The 17,500-nt window shown below is 31.2% G+C and overlaps 1 protein-coding gene across 8 annotated transcripts in view; it reads left to right on the top strand.

The window, feature by feature from the left end:
- Nucleotides 1-17,500, top strand: part of LOC135206248 (uncharacterized) — a 518,947-nt gene that overhangs the window by 282,642 nt on the left and 218,805 nt on the right. The window contains exon 4 of one of the 8 annotated variants that reach the window (XR_010312711.1): nt 82-195. The exons of the other annotated variants lie outside the window; for them this stretch is intronic. The gene's annotated coding sequence lies outside the window, so the exon portion shown is untranslated. The remainder of the gene's footprint in view (nt 1-81; nt 196-17,500) is intronic. 8 annotated transcript variants of the gene reach the window in all.

Here is a 17,500-nt window from a genome sequence, read left to right on the forward strand (position 1 = left end):
CTTCAACTCACTGGAGGCAATTTTATTCAGGCAATGGATGTCCGCTGATAATTTATCTTATAACAGGCATAATCTTTCCAGTGATGCTGATCTTAGAGGGACTCCCAGTAACGACGCCCTAAATATTCTATGGGAAATATTCAAGAGTTAGCACCCAAGAGAAGCCTCCTTCTGTGCTGCTTCTGGTGGTAAAAGGTATAAGAATTTATTTTTTCTTTTCGTTTATGTTGTTTGTCCATACAGTGACAATTCATGGTAGAGTGGCATTATGATATGAAGCTTATTGCACTTGTATATTATCCAGCATTTTTATTGGAGTTTCTAATATAATATTCCGCAAAGGATGAATTACCAGTATCTTTTCCAGACGATTTTTTGTGAACGCTAAACTTTTGCTCATTTTTGTGTGTGTAATATCTAAACGAGTGTTTTCTAATGAATAAAAGCTACCTTTTTTCATATCGCAGGGAACTAATAATACTGCTGGGATATGTAAAAACGAAGTTTTCTTGTGAGATTTTTGTGAAATATCCAAAGGGTATCTAACGCGCTTGTGTTTTCTAAAGAACGAAATTTAGACAAATGTCCTGTATGATATCTGAAGTGAAGATTTTCAATACTATAATGACACGTTTTGACAGCGTATTTTTGAAAGGTTTTCCTGTTTGTATGTGGGAATACATACATACACACACACACACACACACACACATATATATATACATATATATATATATATATATATATATATATATATATATATATATATATATATGCATTTATATATATTATTATAAACCTATGCAAATACAAATATTTGTATATATATATATATATATATATAGATATATATACATATGTATATATCAATTCAAGCTACAAATGTCCTTTAATATCTAAATTCACTTTACCTCCCAAATGATATATTTTCATATATGTACCGAAGGGAATTTTTAGTTGATAATAATTTCGTCCCCCCATGGGATCGAAATTATTATCAACTAAAAATTCCCCTTCGGTACATATATGAAAATATATCATTTGGGAGGTAAAGTGAATTTAGATATTAAAGGACATTTGTAGCTTGAATTGATATATTAAATGGATCACGGTTCGATGTGATAATTATTAATACATATATGTATATATATACATATATATATATATATATATATATATATATATATATATATATATATATATAAATATAAGCAAACACAATTATTGAGAGTTATATATTTTATAATTATATTTTATTTTGCTTATTGATGTTATAAATGTGAAATATGAAATATACGTTAAGTACGAATACTGTAAAGAAGGATTCCAAGTAATTAATAATGTAGTGGATAACAATTATATATAATATGTATATATAAATATATAATTATATGTAAATATATATATATATATATATATATATATATATATATATGTATATATATATATGAATGAATGAATATATACATACACAATATCATATATGTCGTTTGATATCGAATTCTTTATACTTTGGGAATTACCTACACTCAAGAAGAATGATAGTAATTATTCGCAAGTCCATCTGCCAGCGAAGCTGCTGCATTTATACACACACACACACACACGCACACCACACAAACACACACACATATATATATATATATATATATATATATATATATATATATATATATATATATATATATATTGATATTGATATTCATATTTATAATCCGTTTCGATACAGCCTTAATTATTCGACTTTGACCGTTTGACTACGGTAATGTACAGTAATGAGGATTATGCTTAATAAATGTATCTGGCCTTGCTAGGCAGATGCGCTTACCAATAATTATAATTTATCTTGAATGTATAATGAATTCGATATCAAATGACTTATATGATTATGTATATACGTATATACATACATAATACATACATACATACCAAATCAGTCCTCCCATTTTTTATTATTTTTGCAAAATAGCAAAACTTATATGCTTGTCTCCATAATAAGAGAGAGAAAGAGAGAGAACGCTGCTTTGTTGTGGAGTTGAAGCCAGTGGCCTTTTAGTTTGGCTCTTTGGCCTTTTAAATGACAATTTTCTCTCTCTCTGGTCTGTACAACCAGCAAAATTATATAACTTTTTAATTCGTCATTTAATTGTTTTGATTCGAAAAGTGGACTCGGTAAATTACAGATGCATACAAAAAACACACACACACATGTTTAAGTATATACATATGTGAATATATCATATATATATATATATATATATACATATATATATATATATATGTGTGTGTGTGTGTGTGTGTAAACTATATATATATATATATATATATATATATATATATATATATATATATATATATATAGAATAACTTGATCACGAAGTATATAAAACGTGATGCTATGTATATAGGTTTTTTGCCACGAAAAACCTTTATTTATATATATATATATATATATATATATATATATATTATATATATATAACCCTTTTGTTTTGAGTTTCTGTGTTTGTTTATATGTGCGTATGTGTGAGTATGTCATAATAAAAAAGAGGCTGTGTGTGTTTCATAATTTGTACATTTACTGTATATGGTAGGCAATTCTTACTTAGCATTTTGTCAGATACCTTATGCGCCAAATGATTAATATTCAATTTTAATGTCTGTATAAATACGTATGCTCATAGGCTAGAATAGAACATGTAAATATATATATATATATATAATATATATATATATATATATATATATATATATATATATAATAAGTACATCTTAGTTTTTAATAGACCACTGAGCTCATTAACAGTTCTCCTAGGGTTGGCCCGAAGGATTAGATATTTTTACTTGGCTAGGAACCAATTGGTCACCTAGCAACGGAACCTACAGCTAATTGCGATATATGTGTTTGTGCGTGTATGTATGTTCTATATATGCACATACATCTATATGTATATATGGCATATGTAAATTTTATATATGATATACATATATGTGTCCATGTATATATATATATATATATATATATATATATATATATATATTATATATATATATATATATTGAATAATTACGTAGTTTTCTCTGAATTTCATAAATACATAATTAATGTCCATATATATAATAATATATATCTAATATATATATATATATATAATATATATATATATAACTGGTATATCATATATATCTGTTATATATTATATATATATATACATATATATATATATATATATTATATATATATATATATATTTTAAACTTAATTTATGCATTTATGAAATTCAGATAACACTACGTTTTAGGAACAGTGTAGGATGCATTTACTTGGAAAGAGCTCACTGTTTTGAATGGTGTATTTAGAAAAGGGGAAGTGCTGATTATGTATCATTTTGAGTCATAATTGATTTTGTTTACTAATAAGGAAAGATCTTGCTGACTGTTTAACACGATTTTATTCATCCTATCAATGAACTGCAATTTTCACAATATTTTCCTATTTTTAAAAGTGTAATGATGCCTGTTGAACAAACTTCTCACCGGATTCCTTGTCCTAAGTTGTTAGCAATTGGACTTAATTTCCATCTACCTAATCGTTCATTGTTTGCTTCAGGTTATTCTTTATTTCTCTTATTATTCCGTCTGTGTTTTAGTTTTAATTTCCAAAAGTTTTCAAACTCCACGTTATTGCTTTCATTCATATGCTTGTGGTAACGCTTTCCAACAATCCTAATTTCCGTTCTAGATATATCCTGATGCATATTAGAGGTAACAGTGCTAATTTACCGAATACGAAGCGTTAAAGAAAGGCAGTTTCCAGGCAAAATAGAATATTCAGTTGATCCTAAATTGCAATTCAGTCATTTTGTCAATCCGTGCAGATATAAAAAGTTACCCCGACAGCCCTGACTTTCAACTGTCAGTTGAGCAGAGAGAAGGAAATTTTATTTACAAATCGGACATGTGTTTTCTCTGGTGATTTGTCACTTGCAAGGGTCGTTTACGCGGTTTTATTAGGAAAAACCTTAAACTTCTCGTTTCCTTGGCCTTAACTGATTGCTTATTCTCTCTCTCTCTCTTCTCTCTCTCTCTCTCTCTCTCTCTCTCTCTCTCTCTCTCTCTTATTCTGCTCCAAAGGTTCATGTAAACTTTTGATTTCTCCACTTGGAACTCATTTGTTTATGCCGAGTAGTTGCCCCAATTTTATCGATACGCTCATTGAACAGCAATTTTAGAAATAAATTTCTGTTTTGTTTTTTTAATAGTGTAGTAATGCCTGTCGGTCGGGCTTCTAGCCTGAGTCCTTGTCTGCAGTTGTTTGCAATCTGATTTGAATTCCATATGCTAATAGTTCCGTGTTTGCTTGTGGTCAGGCGATTCTTCATTTCATTTATTTTTCATCTTTTATTCAATTTGTAAACTTTCCCGACTTCATCCTTTACTTTCATTCATATGGTGGTAATGTTCTCCAATAATCCTGATGTTTTTACGTGATTTCCCTGATGCATATTAGAGTTACCAATGCGAACTTATCGAATACGGAACGTTAAGGTTGTGTAGTTTTAGAATAAATGGAAAATGATGCCTATTAAATTTACCAAACACAGAAAGTTACTGAAATGTAGATTTAGGATAAAGGGAATATGATGCTTATCATTAACTGCAGTTCAGCCATTTTGTCAATCTGTGCAAATATAAAAAGTCAACCGGCCAACCCTGACTTTCAACTGTCAATTGGATAGAGAGATGGACATTTCACATTCGGATGTTATTTACAAGTCGGACATATTATGTCTCCTCTATTGTATTGTAACTTACAAGTGTCGTTTCCACGAAGTTTTGATTGGAAGAAGACCTTAACTTCCCTTCCCTTAGCCATAACTGAACATACACACAGTATTGTTTTCTTACTTTTTTAAGTTTTTCCCACAAGAAAGTACCGTTCTCTTTGCTTTGTCCCTTAGGCCTTTTCAGATTTTTTTTTCTTTTTTTGTACCAGAAGCTCTCTCTCTCTCTCTCTCTCTCTCTCTCTCTCATTATGCTCCAGGGAATCATGGAAACTTTTGATATCTACAAGGAACTCATTTGTCATCACCATAAGGAAATATGTACGTATACTATAAATATGTATACTATACATTCAGTTGTCAATGCTAGTTTTTGTAAGGGGTATCCTTGTGAATCTTTTTGTATTTAGTCTTTTTATATTCATGATTTCTGTTAAATTGCTTCACAACTTTACGTCACTATTATGCAATGTTCGTAACGACGCAAATCTCATAATGGCCGACTAAGCAACCTTCTATGGTTTTTAAGTCAGTTCATTAGTGTTAAGTAAAAATCTTGTTGGACTGATATGGCCTGTGAACGCTGCGACATGGTAGTAAAACGAACTCTCTTACTAAGTATATTAAGTAATTGTGTTTTGAGTGAATGTGTGTCATTATTGGCTCAACAGAATACCTATTTTATGCGATGAGTATAGGGTTATTATGGGAAGGTAATATTGACTTGAGAAACTTAGAAGGCATAGGATTGAAATCGATATAGATGATTCATATAAGTAATTTGAACGTAAAGGAAGGAAACCTGTATAAGCTTTAATGAACCCTTAGGACGAACAGCTTGAGAATGATATAAATGCAATATGATGGGTGATTAGGGTTGGTGGTGATATTGGTAACTTGCTGAGAGCTACTAGGTGTTAAAATGCAGATGATGTGTAAATGGTAATATTTTGAAACAATACTAATGCCAATCTTGATGTAAATTCCGTCACTTAGACTAGTTTCACGAATTTGATAAAGGTAGTCGAAAGTCATTGCTTGTAAGAATAAAGATAGGCAAGTAAATAGTCAACAAGAAGATGATAGTAATAATTAAAAGTGGAAGGTGGAAAAACGGCAATGCTTGTAATAGAAAATAGCTATATGACAGGGAAAGGATAAAGACAATGTGAGGTCTTTCGTCTGCAGAATTTGTGAAATGGAAGCAGATAGGACAGGAATGGATATGAATTTTTGGTGTTGTGAAGTCCTCTGAGATGCAGGTTCAGAATACGAGAAAATAAATAAGGCGTAAGCTCTTTTTGTGAGTTAGCAGCTTAGTATTTATGTATAATGAGGATTGCAACTATATTGAAAATATATAAGAATAAATGCTGTGCAAGCATAGTATGGAAGAAGGTATAAAACAATATAGATAGTGAAGATGCACTGGGAGGTTAACATAGATGAAAACAAGAATGAAAAGGTTGCGAAGATGTGATGAGTGAATAACATGATGAAAATGTGGGTGAAGTTGATTTGCAAAGACCTGATGGAAGATTCAGGTAATGAAAAAGTGAATACAAATTATTAACAAAACTGCTGTGGGTAATTATAATTATGAAGATAGTTACGAAATTGTTTCTGGAGATGTAGTGAATAATGAAAGTGGATGAAAAGTGAATCAAAATGGTTTGCAAAGATGTGGTGAAAGAATACCAAAAATCAAATGGAATAAATTAGTTCACGAGAGCTGTAAAATGTTAGCATGGAAGAAAATAGGCTTCATAAAGATGCGGTGGAATGTTATCATAAATAAGAATATACGGGTCCGAAGGATGTGTTATGATGTGGTAGAGGCATAGCATGGAAGAAAAAATGGCTCAAGATGGTTTGATTAAATGTTTTGAAAGGTTAACTTGGGTGATAATTTTGCAAATATGTGGTAGAGGCTTAGCAGGGATGAGAATGTGAATGAGAAAAGTTTGCGAAGAAGTGGTATAAGGATGAAAATTGGTTTTCTTTGTAGAAGAAGAGATGAAAAAGAAATAAATTGGTGATAAGGGGCATGTAATTTAGAAGTGTTATGAGAACAAACTTTAGGAAGAAATAGAAGGTTCTAGTTTGACAGATGACTGAAAACTGTGAATAAAGCTGCGGTCTTAGTCTACAAAGAACAAGATACTTGTTGATTGCGCAGTATATGTTAAAAGAGTGGTTGTCGGAAGCCACTGATGAGGCTGTGGACACATGAAAGAATAAAATGGAATTTTGCAGAATGTGAAATAGTTTCAGGAATTCGAGAAAGATGTGATATAAAAGGTTTCTCCTTTTATTTCTGAAGGCAGCCTCCTTAAAGGAATAACTACGGTGGTTATAGATAACCTTCTTCTCTCTCGTCTCTCTCTCTCTCCTTTCAATTCTGAAGGCAGCCTCCTTAAATGGAATAACTACGGTGGTTATAGATAACCTTCTCTCTCTCTCTCTCTCTCTCTCTCTCTCTCTCTCTCTCTCTCTTTAATTTTGCCTGCATATTTTTGTATCTGTCTATATCCCTGTACTCGTGTATGTATGTATACATATAGAAATAAAAAATAAATATATATATATATATAATATATATATATATATAAATACATGTATATTATATATATAGCCTGTAGGCGATGAATAATCCTGATTGGTTCCGGCGCTTGGTCCTAATGACCTAAATTCCATAATCAATATATAGCCTATATATATATATATATATATATATATATATATATATACATATATATATATATATATACTATATACATATATATGTATATATGTATATATATATATATATATATATATATATATATATTGATTATGAAATTTAGGTCTTGAGGACCAAGCGCCGGATCCAATCAGGATTATTCAGCGCCTAGAGGCTATATATAGATATACATGTATGTAAATACTATATTATATGTATATATATATATATAGATATATATATATATATATACATATATATGTATATATATATATATATATATATATATATATATATATATATATATATATATATATATATATATATATATATATACATACACGAGTACAGGGATATAGACAGATACATAAATATGTAAGCAAAATTAAAGATAGAGGATTGAGAGAAGAGAGATCGAGAGAGAGAGAGAGAGGAGAGAGAAGTGTATCTATAACCACCGTAGTTATTCCTTTAAGGAGACTGCCTTCAGAAATAAAAGGAGAAACCTTTTGTATCACATCTTTCTCGAATTCCTGAAACTATTTCACATTCTGCAAAATTCCATTTTATTCTTTCATGTGTCCACAGCCTCATCAGTGGCTTCCGACAACCACTCTTTTAGCATATACTGCGCAATCAACAAGTATCTTGTTCTTTGTAGACTAAGACCGCAGCTTTATTCACAGTTTTCAGTCATCTGTCAAACTAGAACCTTCTATTTCTTCCTAAAGTTTGTTCTCATAACACTTCTAAATTACATGCCCCTTATCACCAATTTATTTCTTTTTCATCTCTTCTTCTACAAAGAAAACCAATTTTCATCCTTATACCACTTCTTCGCAAACTTTTCTCATTCACATTCTCATCCCTGCTAAGCCTCTACCACATATTTGCAAAATTATCACCCAAGTTAACCTTTCAAAACATTTAATCAAACCATCTTGAGCCATTTTTTCTTCCATGCTATGCCTCTACCACATCATCACACATCATTCGGACCCGTATATTCTTATTTATGATAACATTCCACCACATCTTTATGAAGCATATTTTCTTCCATGCTAACATTTTACCACATTTATTAAGTTCAATATGACTTTTTTTAATTTTCAGTCTCATTTTTATTGTTTATTACCTCTTTCTCTTCATCAAAACACAGTGATGTCACCTCATTTTCCTTAACACCCTTATTTATAAAATTCACAAGTATGCTAGATAGTATTACTATCTTAATCGCCATTATTATTATTAACAATAAAATGATAATGTCAATCTATACATGGCATCAGAAGTACTTATATTTCAGGCACATTTATGCCCGTTATATTTGTGAAAAGCCACTATACTGCCAATATTTATTTAGTGATTTGCTTTCAAAGCACAAAAGGCCGGGTTACTCCACAATGATTTCAGGAAGGACAAATATTCTACAGGCCATGCAAAGGAGCAGTGGAAAAAAGAGCATAAATACAGACACAATTATTTAAGCATTCTGGGCGAAGGAAGACTTTATCATTTGAATATTTCAAAATTGCAAGTAGCATTCTTACACTCAAACTAGACTGTTGCCAGATCCGTTTGTGCTTACGTACATTTAACATTGCTATAGTAAACTCTAAATCCAAATACACATGTACTAGTCTAAAATTATATATATATTATATATATATATATATATATATATATATATATATATATATATATATATATATATATGTATATATATACATATATATATATACCGACATATATATTGTAAATTTTAGACTATTACATATATATTTGGATTTAGAGTTTACTATGAGGCATGTATATTTGGATTTAGAGTTTACTATAGCAATGTTAAATGTAACATAAGCACAAACGGATCTGGCAACAGAGTCTAGTTTGAGTGTAAGAATGCTACTTGCAATTTTGAAATATTCAAATGATAAAGTTTTCCTTCGCCCAGAATGCTAAAATAATTGTGTCTGTACTTATGCTCTTTTTTCCACTGCTCCTTAGCATGGCCTGTAGAATATTTCCTCCCTGAAATAATTGTGGAGTAACCCGGTCGTTTTTGCTTTGAAAGCAAATCACTAAATAAATATTGGCAGTATAGTGGTTTTTCACAAATATAACGGGCATAAATGTGCCTTAAATATAAGTACTTCTGATGCCATGTATAGATTGATATTATCATCTTATTGTTAATAATAATAATGGCGATTAAGATAGTAATACTATCTAACATACTTGTGAATTTTATAAATAAGAGTGTTAAGGACAATGAGGTGACATCACTGTGTTTTGATGAAGAGAAAGAGGTAATAAACAATAAGAATGAGACTGAAAATTAAAAAAGTCATATTGAATTTAATAAAATAGAGTATTGTTTAATGTCATATGGAAGACGAATCTATTCCGTGTACATATACGCATTCATAGAATATATATTTTAAGTGATATATACAGTACGAATTTGAGAAGACAGAGTTCTATCCGAATCAATTCTTCAAGCGATTTTCCTCTAACGAAGAAACCATTGGTGGGTATATCAATTGACTGAAGGTTCCCAGGCTGGGTAGTCTTAAATTTGTCATCGACGAACTGAAATGCGGAGACACACTGAAGCAAGGCTTTTAAAAACGCCGAGAGCGTAAAATACACACCATTATGCAATTAAGGGCAAGGCGAAGACTAGTTATGAAAGGAAATGTTTAGGGTTCTGAAGGTGACGTAAAATGTTTGAATATTGAATTTGAAAATCAAGCGATGGTTAGAAAGATTGGCTGAATTGGCTGAGAGTCAATCGGAAGACGGACAGAATTTGGTATAAATTATATGTTAAGAGCACTTTAAATTGACGACATATCATATTATAGGGCACATGATGCTGGGAGTAAGAACAATATTAGCAAGTTACGTGCAGATGACACTAATGATATAGATGTGGAGAATTGCAATTTCCATAAACTTTTCCGATTAGCAGAATTTATTTAAGGAAGACCAGCAGAGATTAACACACCAAGAAAAACACATACACGCGCGCGCGCGCACACACACACACACAACACACACATATATATATGATATAATATATATATATATATATATATATATATATATATATCTGTGTGTGTATTAATACGTGCTACGTAAATTAATACTATTTCTCACGTTTAAATGAATTAGTACATTATCATTACATTATCATTTGCATTGCTGAAGTCAGTAATTATCAATATTATATTTCAATTATTTCATTCTTAAAGGCTTAAGTAAAGATATAGTTAAGGTGGAATCTCTCTCTCTCTCTCTCTCTCTCTCTCTCTCTCTCTCTCTCTCTCTCTCTCTCTCTCGCTCTCACTGCACGAGGAGATTTTGGTTCCATTAATGAAAGATGGCGAAGAACTGGTCGTCATTACCTAACCTTCAGGATACCATGATTGATGGTCATTTTAGCTTTCTTTTGGATATTGAACGTGACTATGTACATCATGCTATGGCCAGTTGCAAGGAAAAATTAATTCGAATACGAGTCTTCTTGTCTACTCATAATATCTCTGAGTTACAGATCCTTTTTCTTCTTCTTTTATCAAACGGCCGCATAAGATAAATCATTATTTCATAAGCAATTCTGTCAACACCATTACTAACGTCATTTTAAAGTACATGGCTACAGAGTAAATGTATACAGTATGTTGATAAGGCAATATCAGTTGTATAGTATTACATCCTCCCTTTGAAGAAAGTTTGATACCATCATGTAATGCTAGCGATGAAGAATCCTCTATGCCTTTGTGGAGGCGCTTGTGAAACTTGTGAAATAAGAAACTAATTAAGTAATTAGTCAATTAGATAACAATATGACATTGTGGCTTACTTAGAAAAGGCGGCGCAGTCAGTTAAAAATAGACTAAAACATTATTTTTAGAATTCACTTTTAGTAAATTGATTGCACACATGTACGCCTATGCAGTGAATACATTATGATATATATTATATATATATATTATCAATATTATATATATATATATAATATATATATATATTATATATATATTATATATATGGTATTGTATGTTGTATATATATGGGTTTGGTGTGTGTGTGTACTGTATAGATGTTATATATTATATATAATATGCTTTTTAATATGGGTAAATGAGTATATTCTTGCCAATTCCTTATTGAAGAGTAAAATTTTTTGGGTATCCGGGACATGCGACGCCATTTTATTTTTTTTTTGTTTTTTTTGACATCTTTAGTACTCTAATTATATTAGCTGTTGCGGAATTCTGGTTTTGCTGCAGATGACAAAACATTCTTCTTTGGGACATGAAGACAGTTTTCTGTTTTTTTTTTTTTTTTTTTTTAACTTGAATTCGTACGTAATTTAACCATATTCTAAACTGTAAGATAGGGTATAAATCCCGACCTTGATGTATAATTTCTCTAAAACTGCGAGAAATGAAGTGATTTTGATAATAGTTTTGCTAGTATTGGTTAAGATGACGGTATGTGATTATTTTTCCCAAAGAGATGTGGCATTAATGACAGATAGTGGGTTTATAATACATAATTTCTCAGCAACCCTATAATATAGTGCTTTTAATGACAATAGTGGTCAAATTGCCTGTCAGAATGTGCCTTTTTTTTTACAAGATAATCTGATTTTGCTTCGGAAAAAGTACAAAATTGCGGTGCAAAGCTGTCTCAGTGATGGGAAATAGTACACAATCAAATATGTGAATTTATATTTCCATATAACTGCCCATAAAATTACAGTATCAACAAGCTTTCATTATCCCAAAGGATATAACTTTACCGAAACTGGTATCAATTACATTACCTCGCCGGAATAATGCTATCGCGAGGGTACCATTAGTGGTTATTACTATCGGGTCATCTTGCAATTTAGGTAATGACGAATTACTTGGTGAATGGAAGACGCCCTTAGGTACAGCATCCAGGGTGTTGGCAATAAGTGGGCAAATTTGTATCGGATGTTTTACTCACAAAAAGAGCTACAAAACTGACGCTAATGGGGTAGATGATTGAGGCGTTTCCTGTTATGGGGATTTTTTCTTTTTTTTTTATCCAAGACGGAAGCTCATGGTTTTATCTGCGATCTCCCAGACCCTGTAAAAGGAGTTGATGGATCACCTTCCGTGCAGGATTCCGTACCTGAGTGGTTGTATGAATTTATGAAGTAGCGTAAATTTCAAGCGGTGTTCGCTTGTAAGATATGATTTATAATGGTTTTTTATGAGGTTCATGTTCAGAGCTTACAAGACATGATGGGCAAAACGCATTCATGAAAGTATGTTTAAAGCAAAGAGGAGTTATGTACAGATTAGTGCAACCTACGTTTAGATCAGATGGGACCTGATTTAGAGATTATACTTATTGGAGCTCTTTTCAGAACTGTTAAGACTTTATAAGCAATTAGCTTTCAGGCGAGTTGTTTACAGGTGGCAGCAGTTAGTCTACAGCTGATCTTCCTGACAACTATTTATTACTAGCAAGAATTATGTACAGATACCTGGCATGAAAATTATCTGCAGTGCAGACAAGAGTTGATGAATAGTTATCTTTGAGAAGTCTACTTAGAGGTAACAAGTATATGTTTAGATATTTTAATGAGAAGTTTTATGCTAATGCTCTCCAGAAGAATGATATTCTAGAGCTGGAAAGAAGGAAAGCAACACTGATTTTCTTAGGAATTTACTTAGAATTGCCAAGCTGTAATGATATGTTTATTTTTTTATCATTTTTATCTGAGCTTAGATCTGTCCAGTTTTGATGTAAGATTAATGACACGAGAATTGGGTTTTACAAACTAACATGCAGTTGTATTTAGAACTAGCCAATGCATTATAACTCGTGATTTTATGTACAATTATCCAAATGATAATTCGTTTTAGAGATGGCAATATTTGAAGTAAAATGATGAATATGAGAATAATTTTAGAGCTAATGTACAAATTAACTGGATGAGATGTATTTGAAAAAGGTTGGACTAGTTTTAAAAACTATTAAGAGTTGACATGGCTAGTTATAATAGCTAAGAAATTATGCTTAGAGTTGACAAAAATATTTAAACTCACATTGTTATTCGTTTGATTTGTGCTTAGGCATGAGAAAATTTCGGGCAGGATTTTCCAACGTGTGAAATATATCTAGAGAAATATACTAAGCAGTAACACCAGTGTTGATCAGTTTTCATTCAAGTATATACTTATACATGCACACACGCACTCATATACACATAACATACATACATACATATATATATATATATATTATATAATATATATTATATATATATTTGTGCACATATGTATATTCATACGCACACACACACATAACCACACACACACACACACACACATATATACACACACACACACACACCACACACACTATATATATATATAATATATATATTATATATATATATACTAGATGACTTATCAACTACAACTCCCCATAGGGATAAGTAAGTTGCTCCCAAGGTGTATTGAATTCGCTATGTGATATTTTGGCTAGATTATATATACATACATTATATATATATATATATATATATATATATATATATATATATATATATATATATATAATTCTTTAGATGCACTTATCAACTACAATTCCCCATAGGGATAAGTTGCTCCCAAGGTGTATTGAATTCGCTGTGATATTTTGGCTAGATTATATATACATACATATATATATATATATATATATATATATATATATATATATATATATATATATATATATATGAATGTCTTTTTACTGTTATACAACAGTATATGAAGATAAAAGGCCCATAAAACACTATTTTAACGTTGCAACCATATATTTCGAGTACTTCCTTCTGTGATCCTGATCACTGGTAAAATATGGACATAGGATGTCTTACAAGAGTATATGTGCAAAAACGTATGTAGGTGTGGCAATAAGTCTCTGTTGTGATAAGGAAGGGTGGAAATTAAACTTTTCCCTGGTGATTTCTGGCCTCTTTAACTCCCGTCTGGCGACTCGTCTGGTGGTCGGATGTTCTTGGACACCTGCTTGAGGAGCGGCCTAAGGATTAGTTCGTCGATTTCATCCAATTTCCAATGTCCTCCTGACAGGTTCATATTGTTGGTTTGATTGATGATAGCAGATTCCAGCATTCTCCTTTTGTACGGACAGCTACTTTTGACAATCAGCTCCTCATACTCCAGTTAACAGTATGGCCTTTGTCCCTATATGTAGGAAAATCCCCGAGTTCTCTGATGCAACGTTAAAGTAGTGTTTTTATGCGCCTTTTATCTTCATATATATATATATATATATATATATATATATATATATATATATATATATATATATATATCATTACGCGAGAACAACATTATAATGCCAAATAGTGAAGAGTTTCTAAAGCCCCGTTACTTCACTATTTTTTTTAGAAAGTTCTTGAAGTCTTTTTGTAGTAATTAGCATAATCTGAGGACAACTGAAAGTAATCTCCGGAACGATATTGTTTAAAGAAGTTTTGCGAAAATTGGAAAGTTGCTTGTTTGAAATTCTCTGAGGTTACACTCCTGATGATTTCAAATAGGAATGAATATATAAGGATATTTCAGATCACAAATAGACGACCATTAATATGGGAAGAATAATTATTCCTAAGTACGCAAAGATACATATCCTGTACACAATTTTGAAAGTAGTTAATACAATCAAAGTTGCTGTGCGGACTCCATATCACAGATTTTAAACGATGCTAATGATCGCATGTCAATTGCCGTGTTCTTGCCAAATAGCGAAGTATTCTTGAGTGCAATCAAAAGTACTTTGCATGAACTGAATCAAAATAACGTTATCGGTTGTTAATAATGAGAAATTTCAAGATCTTGGCGCTTTGCATTATACTCTATGAAATTCTTTTTGGTGGTAATTACGAGGAAATTTCAATTACTGAAAATTACCAATGCAGTAAACGTCGTCATGGGGAAACCATACTCAAGATTTGTAAGTTTCCCGCCGCTAGTTCTTCAGCATTATTAAATCATAGTAAATTTACTCTTCGTTAGTTTATCTTACATTTGAGTTAAATGTCCACCAATCAAGAATGAAATGTTTGATTACTGAATGGTCATAATTATCATCACAGTTAATAAAAAATTTCGTAAATCTTAAAGAGTTGTAGGTTCAGATAAGATGCAGGTCTTTGTATGAATTTAGTTCCTTAATAAAACTTTGTACATTGACAAAAGTCTTGCTTATTTTGCTGAACGTTTTAGTTATTGAATGTCTTGTATTTTAATTATTTTGCTGAACGTTTTAGTTATTGAATCTTGTATTTTAATAACTATCATATAAACCACCCTTTCTGTACTTTGAACGGTTATTTGCATAATTTAAACGATCTTAACATCTTCATTGTAAATGATCTTTTTAAACCAAATGTTTTCCCACAATGGTATTAATGGAACTGTATTGATAGCTGGTATATTGAATAAGAACCTTCTGACACTGTGTAGTCTTCACCTAATAAGAAAACTTGAATCACGTTCAATGACATGTATATAAAGTTGATCTCTGTATAGATATTTCTTAAGTTCAATTGTAAATACAGACAAATCGCCATGTTTGTGACCGTGTTGTTAGCATTATCATTGATAATGTATATAGATTCTCATAGCAGGAAGAAAGGCACCACTAGGCGCGTTTTTAGGGATGATGATACTTGATGCTTTTAAATAGAATCATTGGAATATCTTGGGAGTTTTCATCTGTGATTTTTTCCCTTTTTTTCTCGTAAGTATTTTGCATAAGGAAAAGAGTTTGAACGAAATGCCGTGACCTGTTTTGTAAATCATGAATCAATTCTGTGACAGTGATAACAAGTGACACAAAGCTTTTTAAAGGTTTACGAAATGACTGACAGTCATTTGTCATTATTTGAATCAGTTGATAATGGATTGCTTAGGACGGATTTTTTAATTTCTTTATTTCTTTATTTATTTATTTAAAAAAAAATATGATTATTCCATTCAAACTTAGTTGCAATTCAATAGTTAGAAGTACAAATAAGCGTAAGTTAAATTCTCTCTCTCTGTCTCTCTCTCTCTCTCTCTCTCTCTCTCTCTCTCTCTCTCTCTCTCTCTCTCTCTCTCTCTCTCCTCAGTACTACAAATTTTCATGCGATGCATTGGTGTTTAGAAAAGGTACAATCTCCGGGCAGTTTTTTGCCATGACTCTCTTTTATATGATTTTAAATCTTTGCTGTTATTAGTAATCACCGTCATAGTAGTGATTTGTGATTGCTTCATGTACTGGCGTCGCGACAACAAAGGTCATCCTCATTTCACTCGGAATCATTGTCCTCTCCGACAAACTTTCGCGAAAGGAGATTATAAAATAACAAATTGTCTCGCAGAACAGGAATATGATAGATGACAGTATCTAGTTTCATATCCTACTTCTTCACTTTTGATTTGATTTTGTTAAAGTAAAAGTAAAGTAAAAATAGTTTATAACCGAATAGGGAAGATGAGATCGCTCGATATAAGAGAGCATTATGATGGAAGCAAACGCTCTTAGATACACTATTTTGGATTTTGTACCCATTACAGATTCAATTCATCTCCGATATGTTGTATCGTCCTCTGCCAAGCGTTACAGAGAACTGGTACCGATATATGCTTACTGTTTGACTAATAGAGTTTAATCTTTGTAGTTATTTTGCAGCAAATCCGTTGTATATTGCGAGGGAATAATATATAGAGAGTTTTTGAAATATTACTGAGCGTTCGCAGTCACGAAGCCTCCAAATAAAACCGTTGATATACATGTTTGGATGAGTACAGGAAAATATGGAACGTTATAAAATTGCAAAATATTAATGCAATGCATAGAAAAGAATTCTTTCAATTAGAGCAAATGGAAGGTGCGTTTATTTTGCATATACAGTATGTATGATTGAGTTCGTTTGTGTGTGTTTGTGTTTACT

This window comes from Macrobrachium nipponense, chromosome 29, assembly GCF_015104395.2.
Source record: "Macrobrachium nipponense isolate FS-2020 chromosome 29, ASM1510439v2, whole genome shotgun sequence".
In the NCBI taxonomy this organism is placed as follows: domain Eukaryota; kingdom Metazoa; phylum Arthropoda; class Malacostraca; order Decapoda; family Palaemonidae; genus Macrobrachium; species Macrobrachium nipponense.